We start from the raw sequence: 7,828 nt of genomic DNA on the forward strand, positions 1-7,828 counted from the left end.
TATTTCGAGATTTTTGCTCATGGGCGTACACAGAAAGCAAGGCATACTACATACGAAGCCTAGAGACATCGGGATCAAACCTGGGTTGGATCATACCAAGGCTTTAAAAATGGTGCGGCTGTAGTTTCGGTTGACTCCTTGCACTAAGAGGTTAGATCAAAGAAACCTGACCGGTTGACCTATTGTCAGTATAATGTGACTGGTTTGGGGTGTCATGTCTGGTGTCTTTGGCATGATATTTCAGTGACGGTAGCACTTTGGTGGCATGGACTCAACCTGCGACAAGAAGACAATATATGGCCAAACACCTAATGACTCCTCCTCGTCATATGACTGAAAAATTGTTAAGTACAACAAACCCCAAGCACACAGACATACACACAAGTAACACAAATTAAAGAAGAAATCACATTGAAAGCATGCCTGTAAGTTGACACTGATGTAAATCTGATGGAAATTGGGAGTGATGACCATCCGTTTTTTTAGAACCAGTTGTACCTCCATGGGGGAAAGTAAAGTTACGAACAGGAAGAAACATTTCTATCCTGAACAGAATATATTAGTTTTGGCCGTAAAGAAACTATTCTCGCAATATCCCGTTTCTTCCGCCTTTTTGATGTCCTGTCTATGTCACATGGGGAGATTTTTATGTAACCAACTTCAAATCCCACAGCTCTGGACAAAATTTTTTTTCTTGTTTGCATGTTGTTAATCTCACACCCTGACTAGCAGCAGAATCAAGGTAATTGGTGCTCATATAACTGTTCCCTTTACCGTCATCAAAGCTCAAGACATACATTTAATAGCTAAAATATTGTTCCCGGTAACCTAGGCTTAATTCAGTACTATAGTCGAACAATACAGTGAGCCGAAGATGTGCAGCCCATTATGCGTGCCGAACATTTTGTAAACAAGTGAAAAAATAGCTGTGGCCGCTGTCCATTTGTCGCACAGCGTAATATTGTAGGCCAACTGGGCCTAACCTACTCGTCAGCCTGATGTCCCAATACCGTGATTGGGTGGGCCGTAATGCATTACATCAGTGCATTAGCTGTATAAATGTACTATTCGAAAAAATATATAGGGGATATAACAGTGGACGTTGATATTCTCGAAAATGCGATTGTATAACTGTGAAAGAATAAGAAATACACTTAAAGAGTAAAACGACGCACCACGATGATCATCGCAACAGCACAAAACCGTGCAGCTTGACGTGAAACTGGCTAGGGTGCATTTTGAAATTTCCATTTTGGTTTGTCATCGAATTGTTATGTGTTATTGACAAAATGTCTATCAAAATACATAGAATAAATGTTAACAGCTGTGGCCTATTTATATATAATATACCTTATACGTTTTATATGTTGCTACAAGGCAAGACGCATACTGTTGAAAATGTCGATGAAATATCCCATAAATCATGTAAACAAACATGAAGGAGTCCAGGTATTTCCAGGGGAAATAGTCAAGATATTATTTGTTAAGCTGCCACACATGGACGCAGAGGGACGAAAATATGAGTGGATGAATTGCCAAAATGGTTTTATCGTTGCTGTTTTTTTTTAGCTCGCCTGTAGTAGCTTATGTCGTACCCTGGTCGTCGGCGCTCAACAACAGGGAAAGCAAGGTTAAACAAAATGTTAGGGTGGTATCTTAAAAAGTACTGCAGGTACAGGGTTTGAACACATGTAGAGCACAATAACATGAGAGGAATATTCCATCGTTGATTCCGTGTGTACTTATTAAATACCGTAAATTACTGAATTTATGACTTAGTGTATTGTGTATTAGAATCTATGTTAAACAAAATGTAAGACCTGGTATCTCAAAAAAGTACTGCATTTATTGAGCTCAGGGTTTGTACATATGTAGAGCACAATAGCACGAAGTGGATATTCCATCGTTGATTGGGTGTATACATATTAAATACCATAAATTACTGAATTCCTGACTCTTTGTATTGTGTATTCAAATCAATGTTAAGCAAAATGTAATGGCTGGTATCTCAAAAAAGTACTGCATTTATTGAGCTCAGGATTTGCACACATGAAGAGCACACTAACACGAGGGGTATATTCCATTGTTGATACGGCTTGTGCATAATAAATACCGTAAATTACCAAATTACTGACTTAGTGTATTGTGTATTAGAATCAAAGTTGAATGAAGTGTTAGGCGTAGTATCTCAAGTACAGATATGTATTGACCTGATATTATACATGCATCATCGAATACGCTCTGTGTGCATATTAATTACCGTTAATTACCAAATTCACAAGTTTAGCACTTTATGTATTGAGGTGAAGTTTTGCATTAATGTGTCTCAAACAGGCGAGCTCTTTGGTAGCCTTGCTTCCAAATCTACATTCCTCTCCACGCTAAACGCCTTACGGGAACAGCAAGAATATACGGATTTCACTGGCTGTACGTGTGACATTTTGCAAACTGTCACCTGGGGCTAATATGACACTATAGTTATATTAGTTCCATTTGTCACGTAATCGTCGCTGCTCTGATTTTACTCTCCATGCTGCATGTCGTTGTATAAATGTATAGCATTTTCAAATATAAATCTGTTACGACCGTCCTCTCTCTCGATTACTCTTAACGCAAGTATTGCAGCGTTTCCAAAACGTTTTCGGATTCTACTTTCTGCAGTTTTCACCCTTTTCAAAATTTGGCTTGGGGGGAGTGTTTTTTTTATGTAACACATTGATGCAAGTAAAGAGAATTTATTACATAGGCCTACATTGCGGTGTTCGCTGGAAGTGAAAGAAACCCATATGATGAAATGACCGCGGTTTCATGGTATTGCAACATTGGGCACACGTGAAGGAATGGGGAAAATTTCCTTTTTTGTTTGTTCGACCGAATTCAGAAGAAGGCTAGCAGGTGCTCTGACATGTCGGGTCTCCTTTACCCCTCATTAACGACTAAGTGTTTATTTATAGGTAAATATAGGAACACTTATATGCGTCGTTTAACTTACCACTGATCAATGAATAGAGCGGATGAAGTATGTTACGGAATGTTAATGCCGGCGACTTTGGTTCATGCAAGTAAGGAAATAGCCGATGCTCCTGCTCTTTGCCAGAGCTGTCGATTTGATTGGCGTCTTGTGCTCCTGAATTTCTAATTTCATCGACGGCGATCATCGTTTTGTTTGGATGAACCAGGAGTAAATAAACCAACAGCCTTTGGAATATAAGTAACGGAGTTTTTCGCGAAGATTTTCACCTGCAGTTTAAGGCGAGCTCAATTAAGGTGTGAGCTCAAACCTAGGAACGTCGTGTACGCAGGTTAGAGCGTGAGTGCATTAATTCTGGCTGGTTATTGTGGTGAAAGCTTCAGAGACCTGTTGAGGCTGGGATTGAAGCAACACGTGATGTGACCTAACGATAGGTAAAAGACCGCTCGGCACCTTAGCAACTCTGCCATGTTACCCCCCACCCCCCGCTCCCATCTCCCCACACTGTTGGCCACGTCTGCTTGCATGTATCTGTATGACAAATAAATACAAGATGCAAGGAGCATGCGTGTATTTTCAGTACAGGTGACCATAAACCAGCTAGTGTGTCACGTAAAGAGGTGACTGCAGACAGTAGAACGCGCTTATATAATCCGTGTTCTGTACAGTGGTAATGTTCCCCGTATAGTTCTGCACCGCGATCCGGTCTTTATATTTGTCTGCATTGTGACCACAAAACTAAATCTGGAGACACTAAGACACTGTTGAGGTGCCCTGGAGATAATATTCTCTAAGCTTAGAGATAACACTGGTCTCTGTTTACCTCCTTCCCCCCATTTAAACAGTTTACAGTCAGAATACGACTTGACTTGGAGACGGTATTCCGTGGCCGAGAGGATTAGCACGCAACCGCGGAGTAATTACCCGGGGGCCTCCCACCAGTGCGGTCTATGTGAGTTTAAATCCTCTCCGATTGATGTGGAAAGGTCTAGCTAGCTGGAAAGCCTGGTATCGTCATAGACATATTTTTTGAAGACAAATCTGATGTTATGTTTTTCCACGATGTATAGGTTTCCTGTAAACTCCTGGTAAAATCCGGATAAGTGCGTTTGTACTTCTGATAGCTAAAGTGTCCGTAAACCAGTGCTAATGTAAATCTAAACATTGCATGGTGACAGTAAAGGTATATATGGGATGATACTTTCTGCCGAAAATATATTGTACTTCTTGTAATAAACAGAACACGCAGCGGGTCAAAATTAAGTATGTGGTCTTACTTTCAGTAGAAAAAGATACATCTTTCATAGGAAGATCATATAGTGACCCAAAGATGACATAAACTATATATATTGTGATAAATGGATGTAAGACGCTACTTGGGCAAAGATGAACGGACGTCACTTGTATGTCACACAGTAAGTAACCTGAGACACCCTATACCGCTTTCATTCTGCAAGACTTAAGTGCGCAGTGGCTAAACTGTATAGTCATTTTTGTAGTATGTCAATAGCAGTACGTGTCTATATGGGGAGAGGGGACATGGAATTTGATTAAATTAGTCCTTGGTCGTCAAATAGACAAGACTTCAAAGGCTGTGAATCTTAAAAATAACAATACCTCTGTGCCGCTGTGTGTGTGTGTATGTAGCTGGAAACTACAACATGTACATGTGTATTTATTAGGTATATATGCGTGTACTAATCTACATTAACGCTGGTCTTCACCACATCTTACACTATATAAATAGGCCCATATGCCATGAGCGGACTGTTTCATATTCATCAGATCTCATAGCGTCTCAGATTATTGCAACTGCTATTATCCGTAATAATGCAGGGTATTTGTGTATAAACATTATATATATAGATATAACATGCGCCCCAAATTAATTTCGTCAGCCGTCACCTCCCGTGGGTTGTTCCCTTACAATCTCTCGTCATGTCCAGGTGAATTAAGAAAAAAACACGATATACCGCCTGGATTAAAACTGGATACGCTCATATGCAGCGATTTGTCAGCGGTCGACATACTGTGAAAGAGGAAATGCCACAATAATGGTGTCTGGCGACAGGAGATTGAGTATGCACGCCTCTTTTTGTTATATGCGTCATATCGGTTTACTTCTGAAGTGACACTAAGCCTTAAGCAAGCAAATACCAATTTTGCCTAAGTTATGTAGAAAATCTTAATTTTTCTTATAGTTGTTTATTTTGTACGTGTTACGTATATACACAGACCTATATATACATGCTGGCTGATGGTTTAAGCCCTGGCTCGTTGCGATCTTCAGGCCCTTCACCAGTGAAGTTGTGTGTTCGAATCCAGCTTTTACTGTGGAGGTTTGACAAACACCATCACACCTGACACCAGATACACCAGTACGTACACGACACATTTACTGGCGTAAAACTGAAGCCGAATCAGCGACCTCAATGCTCAAATAACTCAACTGTAGAGACAACCTGGAGAACACCATCACACCTGACACCAGATATACGAGTGCATACCAGACGCACCTGCTGATGTAAAACTGATGCTGGACCAGAGGCCTAAATGCTCAGGTAACTCAGCTGTAGAGGTAACCTACAGAACACCATCACACCTGACACCAGATACACAAGTACTTACCCCACACACCTACTGATGTAAAACTGGTGATGAACCAGAGACCTCAATGCTCAGGTAACTCAACTGTAGTGATATCCTGGAGAACGCCATCACACTGGTACTTACCTGACACGTCCCCTACTGATGTAAAACTGATGCTGAACAAGGGACCTCAATACCCAGGTAACTCAGATGTAGAGGTAACCTGGAGAGCGCGATCATACTTAACACACCTGCTGATGTAAAACTGATGCTGAACCGGCGACCTCAATGATCGGGCTACCTGGAGAATCTAGGCGTCGTATACCAGACGTCAAACAAAATGGACCTTATAATAAACGCAAGGCCAATTTCCAAAAGGACGTATAACACAAACCACCAAATAACTAAGAAATTATATAAAGTACGAAATTAGGGCGGAATCATGCAAAGAGAAGCAGTCAACCGGTTTCAATAATGTTGGAAAGACACAAGGAATGTTTTGGGCGAATGAGTGTAACTGACAGACACCTACTGATGTAAAACTGAGGTCAAACTATCAACTTCGTTTTTACTTTTGCATGCCATCGAATTAACCTAAGAAGGTCAGTTTCTGTTCCACTTTGTTTGCATTCTACTGAAATGAAACCAATAGGCTGATGAATCTACGTACAAGCTAATAACACTACATCTTCGCTACATCCAGGTTCATGAATTTATGATATTACGGATGCGTGACACTTAAATCTGAGGACACAGCTAGTTTCTTACTTTCATTCTTTTGCTGTGGATGTTAAAAATGTTAAAAACAATCTACACACCAGAACATTTCATGTACATTTTGTAAAAAAAAAAAAAAAAGAAATTCCTTTTCGGTACGGTTCTATCGGTTAAGATATTTTACATCTTATCTATATATTGCCTTCAATTTCAGGTTGTGTTTGGCAAGAATTCCGCAAGACTTCAGAGCCCAGGTTAGCTGGGGAATTGAGGAATGTAAATTAAATAATGCGCTTGTAAGTAAATGAGACACAAATAGTCGGTACTTATGTCTAGATACTTCACTGAAAAATTGACACTGACAGATGGTTATATCAAACGATAACAGAATGGAAGAAGTGTTCTTTTTTACATTGGAGCATTGATATCAATAAAAACGATGGCTTTCATCCACAACGCGCAGATGCCAAATCCCCGTGTATACTATGGTTAGGCTAATTGAACTATTTTATCAACAGCAGTAAAATTCAAATGAGGATTTTCAATAATTAGTTAGATAAATAACTGGTGACTGACTTAAACGTTTTAAACGCACTTTTACGTAGAGGCCTTCCAAAACATGCATGTTTTCCCATGAGGTTCTAAGATTCGAAATTATTGTAAATATTTGTGTCCCTAGGTGTTGCCATCCTATAACTCTATACCATTTTCTGTTCAGATAGAGAGTCCATATTACATTTTACTGAACTCACTTCTGAACCTTTGGTATCCGCAGATAAAGGAGGTAGACATACGCTGCGATAAGGCAGACATTTTAGCGCTTCTGGGTTTCGATGCTCTGTTGTTTTACGGGGGAACTATGGGGTGCTTTGACATTTACAACAGCGATAGCTTATAGAAAGAGGGTAAGCCTAGACAGAAGTCACACCCGGGCTGAGAGACTGAGGTCTCGGCTTGTCACGTTCTAATGCCACTGCTCACTCCCGTCGGGTTTTTTACACCTTGTTAGGACGAAGGTCTGGTATCTGCAAGGCCTTCATTGCTGAGGTTATCCCAGTATTGGCGGTCTCACGTAGGGGTGCAGCCAAGGCGCAGACGTCTCTGACGAATGGGTCGCTGGAGGCCGCACACATCGGCGCCGACACCGCCAGGTACCCCATCAAAGCTGATGTTAACAGCCTGTTTGACTTGTCCTTGTTCAACTCATAGTGTCCGGTGGACAGCCATATGCACCATGACCCCGCAATCCATTTACCTGACAATAAGCAGCTGCATGAGTGCCGACAGTTATATACAGGTAAGTATAGTATGCCTACAGCTTAACACTTGAGTTGCAAATACTAACACACCCGAAACGTGTTTTCTAGGTTAGGTCAGGAGTCTATCGTTTGCAAAGTTGTCCAAGACGTCCGTCTCGCTGTAAACTATAAGCGCTTGACCAATGACGTCAGATGTTTGAATGCAGCTCTAGCTTGTTCAAGGAAAGGTACAAGTGAAATATTCTTAACTGTACAACGAAAAAACACCAATCAAATAAGTTAATAAATAAAC

This window comes from Liolophura sinensis, chromosome 6 (assembly GCF_032854445.1).
Source record: "Liolophura sinensis isolate JHLJ2023 chromosome 6, CUHK_Ljap_v2, whole genome shotgun sequence".
Classification (NCBI taxonomy): Eukaryota; Metazoa; Mollusca; class Polyplacophora; order Chitonida; family Chitonidae; genus Liolophura; species Liolophura sinensis.